At 39.1% G+C, this 13,115-nt stretch overlaps 1 protein-coding gene across 2 annotated transcripts in view; it reads left to right on the forward strand.

The window, feature by feature from the left end:
* Positions 1–13,115, forward strand: part of PRLR (prolactin receptor) — a 157,389-nt gene that overhangs the window by 54,903 nt on the left and 89,371 nt on the right. The window lies entirely within an intron of this gene.

Genomic DNA, 13,115 nt, shown 5'->3' on the forward strand with positions numbered 1-13,115 from the left:
TACAACTACTTTTATCTACTACTACTACTTCATCTGATATTAGGTATAACTGTACCAACTTTCTTTTTGATTAGTATTTTGATGATGTGTCTTTTTCCATACCTTTATTTTCAAACTTTCTATGTCCTTACAATCTTATAATTGAAGTATTTAACCCATTTACATTTGATGTTATTACTGAATTATTTGAATTTAAATGTGCTATCTTAATATTTGTTTTCCTTTTGTCCATCTATTTTTTGTTCCCTTATTAATGTCTTCTTGCCTTTTTAAAAATTTTGATCAATGACAATTTTTTAATTATTCCATTTGTTCTTTTTATTACCTTGTTAAGTAGTCCTCTGTTATAACTGTTTTAGTACCTACTCAAGGGTTATAGCATGCATCTTTCACTTAATTTCAGTCTACTTTGTTAGTATTTTAATACCTTCTGAGATCATGCAAGTAGCTTACAAAAACTTAATGTCATTTATAACTCTTTCAGCCTTTTGTATTATTGTTATGCATTTTGATTCTACATATATTGATAAACCCATAAGACATCATTGTTGTTTTAAATAGTCTGATATTTATTTAGATTTACCCGATATTTGCTTTTTCTGGTGATCTTTGTTCTTTCCTGCATTACCATGCTTCTGTCTGTGATCATGTTCTTACTGCGTGTAGAATTTATGCTAGTATTTCTTTGAGTTCAGAGCTTCTGGCTGTGTATTTTCTCAGTTTTAGTTTGGACTCACTTCTCTGTGGTCCCCTCCTTCTTCAGTATTGCCTTTCAAGACTCAGTCACCTTGGCGGCTCTTTGCCTGGTGAAACTCCATTCCCAGGACATTTTATACTAGTCCACATCTATTCCCCGCCCCCAAATTGGCAAATGCCTTAAGAGGAAAAGAGTAGAGACCAATGTGAGAATTGCCTCAGTGGGCTTCCGTTATCCCTGGGATCTTGTATCCCTCTGGTTGACTCCAATACCATTAAGAACTTGGTAATAGAGATAGATAGAAAGATAGATAGATAGATAGATATAGATAGATAGATAGGTAGATAAATTGATAGGAAGAAAGAAAAAATATATGTATCTTTATTATGTATTATATCTTTAGTATATATTTTTATTGTATATTTATATTACATATATGTGTAGTATATAAATATATAGTTGTTCTTAGCATATTAGTGTGAATAGTGTGAAGCAAATTACTCTATCTTTAGTAGAGTTAAGGTGGAACTTCTCACTTAAAGAGTAGGGAAAAGGATTTTATAACATTGAATTTACTATCATAAAGACATTCTCAAATGTCAAGCTGTGTGGATTTCCAAAACTCTTTAGCACACACAGAAGTCAGAAATATGATCTTAAGGGAAAGGCTCTCAACTTTTCCCCATTGAGAATGATATTTGCTGTGGGCTTCTCATAAATGGATTTTATGACATTGAGGAATATTCCCTCTATCCCTATGCTCTGAAGAGTTTTAATCAGGAACGGACGCTGTATTTTGTCAGCTGCTTTTTATTCATCAATTGAGAGGACCATGTGATTCTTCTCTCTTCTCTTATTAATTTGTTCTATCACATTGATTGATTTGAGAATGTTGAACCATCCTTGATCCCAGGGATAAATCCCACCTTGTTGTGGATAATCTTTTTAATGTACTGTTTGACCGTATTAGCTAGTATCTTGTTGAGAATCTTGGCATCCATATTCATCAGGGATATTGGTCTGAAATTCTCCTTTTAATGGGGTCTTTGCCTGGTTTGGAATCAAGGTGTTGCTGACCTCATAGAAAGAGTCTGGAAGTTTTCCTTCTGTTTTTATTTTTTGAAACAGCTTCAGGAGAATACGTATTATTTCTTCTTTGAATGTTTGGTAGAATTCCCCAGGGAATCCACCAGGTTCTGGACTCTTGTTCTTTGGGAGGTTTTTGATCACTGCTTCAATCTCGTTACTAGTTATTGGTCTATTCAGGTTGTCAATTTCTCCCTCTTTTAGTCTTGGAAGTTTAAAGATTTCTAGGAATGCATCCATTTCTTCTTGGTTGCTTAACTTACTGGTATATAGCTGTTGATAATGATTTCCGATGATTGTTTCTACTTACTTGGTGTTAGTCGTGATCCTCCTTTCATTCATAATTTTACTAATTTGGGTCCTTTCTCTTTTCTTTTGGATCAGTCTAGCCAGTGGTTTATCTATCTTATTAATTCTTTCAAAGAAACAACTTCCCCTTTCATTGATGTGTTCTACTGTATCTCTGGTTTCTAATTCATTGATATCTGCTCTAATCTTAATTATTTCCCTTCTTGTGCATGGGGTAGGCTTAATTTGTTGTTGACTCTCCAGTTCTTTAAGGTGTAAAGAGGGTTTGTGTATTCGGGAACATAGGCAGTAACCTCTTTGACATCAGCCACAGCAACTTCTTTCAAGACACATCTCCAAAGGCAAAGGAAACAAAAGTGAAAATGAACTTTTGGGACTTCATCAAGATAAAAAAACCTTCTGCGCAGCAAAGGAAACAGTCAACAAAACAAAGAGGTAACCCACAGAATGGGAGAAGATATTTGCAAATGATACTACAGACAAAGGGCTGGTAGCCAAGATCTATAAAGAACCTCTCAAATCTAAAAAGACAGATAATCAAGTCAAAAAATGGGCAGAAGAAATGAAGAGACACTTGTCCAATGAAGACATACAAATGGCTAACAGACACATGAAAAAGTGTTCATCATCATTAGCCATCCAGGGAAATTCAAATCAAAACCACATTAAGATACCACCATACACCAGTTAGAATGGCAAAAATTAACAATGCAAGAAACAACAAATGTTGGAGAAGATGTGGAGAAAGGGGAACCCTTTTACGTTGTTGGTGGGAATGCAAGTTGATGCAGCCACTTTGGAAAACAGGGTGGAGGTTCCTCAGAAAATTAAAAATAGAGCTACCCTATGAGCCAGCAATTGCACTACTGGGTATTTACTCCAAATATACAGATGTAGTGAAAAGAAGGGCCATATGCACCACAATGTTCATAGCAACAATGTCCACAATAGCCAAACTGTAGAAAGAGCCAAGATGCCCTTCAACAGACTAGTGGATAAAGAAGATGTGGCCCATATATACAGTGGAATATTATTCAGCCATCAGAAATGATGAATACCATACTTTTGCATCAACATGGATGGGACTGGAGGAGATTATGCTGAGTGAAATAAGTCAAGCAGAGAAAGTCAATTATCATATGGTTTCACTTATTTGTGGAACATAAGGAATAGCATGGAGGAATTCAGAGTGGGAGATGGACCATGAGAGACTGTGGACTCCAAGAAACAAACTGAGGTTTTTAGAGGGGTGGGACTGGAGGGATGGGTTGGCCTGGTGATGGTTATTAAGGAGGCCACGTATTGCATGGAACACTGGGTGTTATATGTAAACAATGAATCTTGGAACACTGCATCAAAAGCTAATGATGTACTATATAGTGACTAACATAACAAAAAATAATAATTTTTTAAAAAGTCAGAAACCACTATTTCTAGTTATATATTTAAGGATGTGTGATGGGAGTCAAGCTTAGCCACAAACTGCCAGATGACACTGATATAAATGATTACTATTCAAAAAAATCAGTATTAAAAAAACAACATAATCCCCAGGGGGAAACAAACACAATCAGTTGATGAAAAGATTGCTACTTTTACTGCAGAGACTGCAAGAGTTCTACAATACAAGCATTATATTTATGTGTCACAACTTGTCCTCATTGAAGTCCTCTTTGAGAATCTTTAAGAATAAGTCTACTCCCATTTTTATGCCTATAAACATAAAATATCAGAGCTTTGTCTCATATTTCTCTTCAAGACTGATAGGAGAATGTTGAATGCTAATGCTCTGAACATCTGCAGTAACATCCCAGAAACTTGGCTAAATCCACTCACCCATCCAAGTTGATTAAGTCACCTGGTTAGCTCTGCAGACTACCAAATCTAACTGAGCATGGGAGAGGAAGAAAGTTGAGAAAAATTGAGATTATAGTTAAGAAAGCATGATATTCCACAGTTATTATCTTGAGTTCTTCGTTCCTACAGTGTCTTTTATGGACATTGTTATTACAAAACCCAAGTATAAACACTTACAGGTCATGCTGCCCCAAACAGAACTGGTTACGGCTGTAAGTTTATCCTGGTATTGAAAAGATTCAAGAAAACTATATAATATGCCATACTACTTAGAATAACCCCCCCATGGAATATGACCATGAAGCCTTGGACAAATATTCATACTCATTGTGAAGGATTATTCTAAGACAAATGAAAAAGAAAGTATTGTGGAGGATTCCATCTTAAAATGTACCAAAACATACCTTGTTTCATCTCAACAATCAAAGCTCTGGATATTATTTGCAACACATGAATGCTAAACAGTATTATTTCCCACCATGTACCCACATGTATTCAAGTTGTACATCAGAAATGTGTGGATGGAAATCATTACTGTCAAGCAAATGGTCATGTTGCAAAGATTGTCATGATGGAGTCGGTCCAAGGAGACTGACCATTAAAAAGTTCCAGTGTTCTGTGATTCTGTCACATGTTCACCAGCAGGATTTGGTTCTGCTCATGGAGCTGCACTATCTTAATTTGTCTTATCCATTTCCCCCGATACTTTCATATAGGTTAATCAGAGAGTCAGTAGTAGGCAGCTGCATGGGATGCAGGTGTGTACTGCTGATGTTTTTACCCCTTTTGTTTTCTTGTTAGTTTTTTGTTCCCATAGTAAAACGTTGCAGTGATTTGGGCAGGGAGCAAGACGATGGTTGGAGAAGAGAGGAACACAAGGAGGAAGTCATTCTGAATAGGGTTTTGCCCCGTTAAAAGACTGTGACTAATGTCTCTGAGTCTCTAAGTCCTTACACCGAATAGAACTGCTTAAGTAAGAAGTAAGTCAGGAAATGTGGGGGTTTTGAAAGCTTCATAGGTCATCCATTAACTGACATTTCAAACATAAATGTACAAAGTGATCTCCTTATTTCTCTCTCCCTAGTAAGTGAACCATCCTCAACCCAGGCTCAAACCAGAAATTTACAGATTATCCTATATTATACTTTTCCACCCCCCTGTGCATTAGTGGGTCTTACTATCTTTATCTCAAAGATCTCTCTCTAATCCCATCTCCTTTCCCATCTCAGTTCTACTGTTCCCATGCTGGTCATAAGGTCATCATCTCTGAGCTATACTTAATCCTCTAGTAGCCTCCTCCAGAAGCCTGATTTCATCATTCTTTCCACCCTGTCTCTCCACTCGCATTTTCCACAGAGTTGCCAAAATGATCCAGGAAAAAAGCTGTATTGCATACTAAATATTGTGTAGCTTCTCAGTGTACTTTGACTAGAAACCAAACTTCTAGACCCTGAAGCATCAGTCCCTATCTGCTTTCTTAATCTTCTTTAAGACTCCTTTTGCCGGGGCACCTGGGTGGCTCAGTGGGTTAAAGCCTCTGCCTTCGGCTCAGGTCATGATCTCAGGGTCCTGGGATCAAGCCCCGCATCAGGCTCTCTGCTCAGCGGGGAGCCTGCTTCCTCCTCTCTCTCTGCCTGCCTCTCTGCCTACTTGTGATCTCTGTCTGTCAAATAAATAAATAAAATCTTAAAAAAAAAAAAAAGACTCCTTTTGCCATACACTCAAGACATACTGGCTTCTTGAGTACCTCAAGCAACCCCAGTGCTCTTACAGCTCAGGGCTTTTTGCACCTGCTATTTCCTCTGTCGAGGAGGATTTTTCTCTGGCTCTCAAGTAGTTGACTTCTCCATTTCTTATGCCGAGCTTACATAGTTCATATTCAGAGAGCCCTTCGCTGACCACACATTAGTAAACTGTCATCGGCTTCATGGGTTGTCACAATAGCACATTTATTTTCTCCTTAAACCTTACCATTGTCTATCACTGTTGTATTTATCACCAGTTTTTATTTTTTTTAAAGATTTTATTTATTTATTTGACAGAGATCACAAGTAGTCAGAGAGGCAGGCAGGGTGGGGGTGGGGAAGCAGGCTCCCTACCAAGCAGAGAACTCGATGCAGAGCTCGATCCCAGGACCCTGAGATCATGACCTGAGCTGAAGGCAGAGGCTTTAACCCACTGAACCAGGCGCCCCAGCAGTTTTTATTTTTTAATAAAATAGTTGTCTCTTACTTGTTTCTTGTCTTGGCTCAAAATATGTCTCACTTCATCTCAAACCTCAGCTTCAATAAGCAGAGCTCCTGGCCAGAAATCTGAAGCATATGGATTGTCGAGCCTCCTGACAAGTCTTAATACAGTGTCTATATTTACTTGAGCTGTATTTGAGCAGTGACCAAGTCTATCTATTCATCACCATGTTCCCTAGTACAGTGCTTTTATATAGTAGGCAATCAGTTAGTATTTAACACAGCCATAAATGAATGAATGACCTTTTTCAGGAATGCTAGAGCCAGAGAAACTTGAAGTTTGAAAAGGTAAGAAATTTTGGCACTTGAAGAGCATTAGGAAGTTGACATAAACCTTTTTTTATATTTTTTTTAAATTTTTTTTTTAATTTATTTCTTTTCAGTGTAACAGAATTCTTTGTTTATGCACCACACCCAGTGCTCCATGTAATAAGTGCCCTCCATAATACCCACCACCTGGCTCCCCCGACCTCCCACCCACCACCCCTTCAAAACCCTCAGATTGTTTTTCATAGTCCATAGTCTCTCATGGTTCATCTCCCCTTCCAATAAACCTTCTTTTATATTACTATGGAATCTGTGATTCACTTTACATATAAGATTTCAGGAATACACTGGCTTCCTGTAGTGAAGGTGACATGTCAGACTGTGCCTTACAAATTTGACTGTGAGAGAGCCGACCTTAAACAGAACTGAAAGGAGAGACAGCCCCCACTCCTTCAGGGCATTTCATGTTCATGTGGCCTAAATGTCAGTTTAGTTGGTCATTATCTTGTGTCCTTGTTCTTCCTCAGGAAGTAGTGTTCATCTGGATACATTGAGTCCCAGTGTTCAGGCAAAAGAAACACTGCATCATTCTAGCAGGCTTGCCAGGAGGCTCAGGCCTTTGCTGCCTGAAAGGTACAAATAAGAACAGGGAACTTGCAGTTGTAGAGGAAAATATAATCCAAAGAGACTCACTGCTGGAAAATATAGGCATGTTCACTCCAGGTGTCGATTGGAATATATCAGTGTACCCTCTCTCCACTCACATGGCGGTAACTCTTTTTTTTTTTTAATTTTCAGTGTAACAATATTCATTGTTTTTGCACCACACCCAGTGCTCCATGCAATACGTGCCCTCCCTAATACCCACCACCTGGTTCCCCCAACCTCCCACCCCCACCCCTTCAAAACCCTGAGGTTGTTTTTCAGAGTCCATAGTCTCTCATGGTTCACTTATTTGTGGAGCATAACAAATAATATGGAGGACATGGGGAGATGGGGAGGAGAAGGCGGTAACTCTTAAAAATAGAGATAGGTGAGGGAATGGGTGAAAAGATAAAGAGGTGTGGTGCATAGACAATGAATTCTGGAACACTGAAAAGAAATTAAAAAATAAAATAAAAGAGTACACTTATCTTGATAAGCACTGAGAAATTGTAGAATTGTTGAAGAATTCTAATTGTATACCTGAATAGAAACTAATATAGCACTGTATGTTAATTATACTTGAGTTAAAAAAAAACACCGCCACAACAACAACAAAAAAAACAGTTAATCATTTCCGTTTAGAGCTGTCAAAATGGAGATGGGGTAGAGGAAACTTCCTGGTAGATGCAGAGACTAAACATATGGAAAAATAGAATCTGAATCCAGACCTACAACCATTGCTCACCTTGGGCAGGTCACTGCCCCCCCTGCAGCCTCCCTCTCTTCATCTGAGATATGAAACCACTGAACCAGATCATCTCATTCAGCTCTCTCGGCTCTGACTCTTTGATTTGAGAAATCTTGTAGTCTGAAACTGCAATCTCAAGCAATAATCTTCTCAACGAGTTGTATTTGTAATTATATACCTACTGTTCTCATAAAGTTTCATAAAATAAGAATCCAGTGAAATTATTTTTATGCTACTTTTGTATTCCTGCTTATTTTGAATAGAAAAATCCTTGTGTATACTTCCTCAAAACATGGAAGAAAAATATGAAATATGCACCCTGGAGGTCTACATGCTTCTTTGGTCAAAGACAAGGTTAGATCCAGTGAATCTGGGCTTCTTGAACTCTGTGGTTTGTTATCAGAGCTAATCTTGAATTTAAGCTCTTGTGTAATCAATCAGAAAGCTAAGGGAAATTGAAGCTTACAAAATACTGATGCTAAGATAGATACTTTTACTTCCTGCCACAGGACTTCTTTTACCGCAACCACTAATAAGCCTTTTTTTACTGGGAAGGATAAAAGGTTGGCAGGTCTTGACACAGTCATAAAGAAGAATGAAATCTTGCCATTTGCAATGACATGGATGGAGTTAGAGTATTATGCTAAGGGAAATAATTCAGAGCAAGACAAATAACACATGGTTTCACTATTAGGTGGAATTTAAGAAACAAACAAACAAAAAAAATGAGCATAAGGAAAGAAAGAGAGAGAGAGGCAAACCAAGAAACAGACTCTTAACTATGAAGAACACACTGGTAGTTTCTAGAGGAGAGGCAAGTGAGGCAGATGGGTGAAATAGGTGATGGGGATTCCTTGTGCACCTGTTGTGAAGAGCCCCGGGTGTTGCGTAGAAGTGTTGAATCACTATATTGTAACCTGAAACTAATATTACACTATATGTTAACCTAACTAGAATTTAAATTAAAAAAAATTTTTAAGTTATTCATGTTTCTGTTAGCCATTTGTATGTCTTCTTTGGAGAAGTGTCTGTTCATTTCTTCTGCCCATTTTTTGACTTGATTATCTGGTTTTTGGGTGTTGAGTTTGAGGAGTTCTTTATAGATCTTAGATATCAGCCCTTTGTCTGTACTGTCATTTGCGAATATATTCTCCCATTCTGTGGGTTACCTCTTTGTTTTGTTGACTGTTTCCTTTGCTGTGCAGAAGGCTTTTATCTTGATGAAGTTCCAAAAGTTCATTTTCGCTTTTGTTTCCTTTGCTTTCGGAGACATATCTGGAAAGAAGTTGCTGTGGCCAATGTCAAAGAGGTTACTGCCTGTGTTCTTCTCTAGGATATTGATAGATTCGTGCCTAACATTGAGGTCTTTTATCCATTTCAAGTTTATCTTTGTGTATCGTGTAAGAGAATGGTCATGTTTCATTCTTCTATACATGGCTGTCCAATTTTCCCAGCACCATTTATTGAAGAGATTGTCTTTTTTCCACTGTATATTTTTTCCTGCTTTGTCAAAGATTATTTGACCATAGAGTTGTGGGTCCATATCTGGACTCTCTACTCTGTTCCACTGGTCCATATATATAATGGAATATTACGCCTCCATCAGAAAGGAGGAATACCCAACTTTTGCATCAACATGGGTGGGACTGGAGGAGATTATGCTGAGTGAAATAAGTCAAGCAGAGAAAGTCAATTATCATATGGTTTCACTTACTTTTGGAGCATAAAGAATAACATGGAGGACATTAGGAGAAGGAAAGGATAAACAAATTGGGGGAAATAGGAGGGGGAGATGAATCATGAGAGACTGTGGACTCTGAGAAACAAACTGAGGGTTTTGGAAGGGAGGGGGATGGAAGAATGGGTGAGCCTGGTGGTGGTTATTAAGGAGGGCAAGTATTGCATGGAGGACTGGGTGTGGTGCATAAACAATGAATTTAAAAAATTAAATAAAATTTTTTTTAAATTTAAAATTTTAAATAAATAAAAATACATAAAAGTTTACATACCAAAAAAAAAGGTCTCTAGACAAAAGTTAGAATTAAATGCCCAGAATTTGTCTTTATGCATAAGACTCACTGGGTAAGTGACAGCCATTTATTGCGACCATGTATAACATCCACAGATAAGATGCTAAATCCCCAACAGCTCAAGGTTTTGTTTTGTTTTGTTTTAACTGAAGTATATTTGGCACAATGTTATATTAGTTCCAGGTGTACAGCAGAGTGAAGGGACAAGACTATAGCTCGTGCTATGCTCACTTTAAGTATGGTTATCATCTGTGACCATACACTGCTACTACAATTCCATTGACTATGTTCCCTATGTCTTACCTTTCACCCCTGTGACTTACTCATTCTATATAACTGGACTCCTGTAGCTTCCACTCCCCTTCACCCATTTTGCCCAATCTCCCCCGCCCGTCTGGCAGCTCAGACTGCTCTCTGTATTTATGGGTCTACTTCTGCTTTTGTTTGTTTGTTCCTTTGTTGTTGTTTTTCAGATTCCACATAAAAGTGAAATCATATAGCATTTGTCTTTCTCTGTCTGAATTATTTCAGTTTTAGCATCATATCCTCTAGACCCATCACAACAACTCAAGATTTTTATTTATTTATTTATTTGACAGAGAAGGAGAGAGATCATAAGTAGGCAGAGAGTCCGGGGCGGGGGGGGGGGGTGGGAAGCAGTCTCCCTGCTGAGCAGAGAGCCCCATGCGGGACTCGATCCCAGGACCCTAAGATCATGACCTGAGCCGAAGGCAGATGCTTAACCCACTGAGCCACCCAGGCGCCCCAGCAAAAAGTATCACCTGTTAACACTTCTAGCTTTCCTTTCTCACAAGAATTTTGGGGTAGGACTAAGGTTACAGGTATTTCAAGGCTCTCAAGGAAAAGATGTTATTGCTTGGAAAATTATCCTCTGTGAAGCTTGAGTTTCCAACATGGATCTATCTGCACGACCAAGTGTGCAGGCTCTGGCTGGGTCTTCATCAGCCAAGTCAAGAGGACAGTGGAGGCATGTATGCAGATAACCCCACATCAGCACTGTTCCCCTCGGAAAATGAAAAGAAGCTTGCCTGATAAAGCGAGGAGACTTGCGAATTAGATAGACAGTGTATCTTCCTATGACTTATGCCAAGTCAGATATTTTCAGGATAAAGCCTTTGGTGAGTTGGATATCATTCAGCCAGTTCCTTCAATTTTCCACTGCACTTTGCTTCTGTAATTATGGCCACAGTTTTGAAAATAATTTTATTATGACTTATGGGGGTAAAGTTGTATCTTTAGGGATCAGAATCCCTCTGAGGAATAGTACTGTGTTCATTGGTAGAATGGTGATCCTGCAGAGGTCACTTTCCTAGCAGTAATCTACGGTCTTGATGAAGGGGCATCCACACCATCTAGTTCTTCCCTTTGCAACCAGCATTAGGCCTCTGTGGGGTCAAATAATTTCAGAGCAGTAATCAGCTCTGTAAGAGAAGACAAGAGCAGGGAAGCAAGGCCCTACCAGGAGTTAAATCACTTTCTAAGGTCACACAGGGGGCTGGGCATGAAGCCGGGATGAGAATTGATGGATCTCTCATTGAAACATTATGCTTCTCTGATGGCTGGCAAGGGAGAGCAACATAATGCGTAGCCTTGGAAGAAAGACCTTTGTCAGGTAGGGGTAAGCAAACTATTTTTGTAAGATACTGGATAGTCAAATATTTTTGGCTTTGTAGGTCAAATTGTCTTTGTTGCAACCACCTGACTGCATTACTGTAGCATTAAAGCAACCACAGACAGTACGTAATGGAATAGCTGTGACTGTATGCCAATAAAACTTTATTAATGAACACTGAAGTATGAATTTCAGTTATCATATGTCACAAAATATTGTTCCAATTTGGATTTCTTTTTTCAGTTATTTAAAAATGAAAAGCCAGGGGCACCTGGGTGGTGCAGTCGGTTGGGTGGCCGACTCTTGATTTTGGCTCAGATCATGATCTCAGGCTTGTGAGACTGAGACCCACGTTGGCTCTGTACTCAGTGTGGAGTTTGCTTGTCCCTCTCACCCCCCCCCGCCCTGTTCCTCCCACTCCCCCCACCGCCACCTTCACTATGAGTGTGCTCTGGCTCAGGTACTCTCTCGTGCTCTCTCAAATACATACATACATACATACAGTCTTTAAAAATGTAAAAAGCATTCTTAGCTCATGGTGGGCTGGATTTGGCCTAGGGCAGGAGCTGCCTACCTATGGTAGAGTAACGTATCTCAGCCCAGGAGAAAATTGATCCTTTATCCTAGAGGATACCCATCCTCTCTGGCTCCACTCCACACCCAAGAACCTTAAATCTCACTCATTTGTCCTCTGCAGGGGTGCTGTCACATTAAACTGTGAAGTTAAGTCACTTTACATTTCATTTATGAAGTGTCTCTTATTATATAAAAGTCAACCTAAGTATGACAAAGGTCATTGGACTTGCTTGGAAAAGGACAGAAGAGAAGAATTCCTTCTGACAAACAGACCCAGCCACAAATGCCAGTTCTGTTGTCAGTGAGTGGTGCTGGTTTGGATCGAACCTAATAACGTCAGTCAAAAGAGAGTATGATGTTGCCTGTTGGCATGGATTTTGTGGAAAATACAGAAAATACCCCCAAACTCCTTGCTAACATCTCTGACTGCATGTTTGCAATGAAAGGAAATACTTGGGTTTATATGTAAATAATTGCCTCAAGAAATCTGCCACCTTCCTTGGATCAGTGGGAGTTCTAGTGGCCCATTCCTTGGACAAGCCTGGTTTGTTTGCTCACTTAGCATTCAGCCAAGCATTCTCTTCAACTCCAAGGGCTTTCTCTGCTACTAGCACTGTTTATATCAGAAGGGTGGAAAGTCCTCTAGTGACTTGTTTTTTCTGGGTTGAGATTAAGCAGATGCAGCATTTGGATGAGGGAAGTAGGTCTAAACTAAGGTAATAATGCTTTTTGCTCTTTTTCCTTTTTTGACTGGAGTGCCCTCAGAGGAAAAGAGTGGTACAAGAAGGTTTTCTGGAAGCCAAAAGAAAACTAAAGGATATCACATCAGTTACTTGCCACACTGGTGACTTTTGGCTGGAACCACCACAAATGAAAGGCTTTAGGTGGATCTCTAGAGCTATACTCCAGACCCCTACCATGGGCTAAAAGGCCCTGAGGACCACTAATCCACAGTGCTCTTGCAATCTTTTCACACATAATACTACCTCACAAGAATTACTAATGCTGGTTTAATGTTTCC

This window comes from Martes martes (genome assembly GCF_963455335.1).
Source record: "Martes martes genome assembly, chromosome: 5".
NCBI classification, from domain to species: Eukaryota; Metazoa; Chordata; class Mammalia; order Carnivora; family Mustelidae; genus Martes; species Martes martes.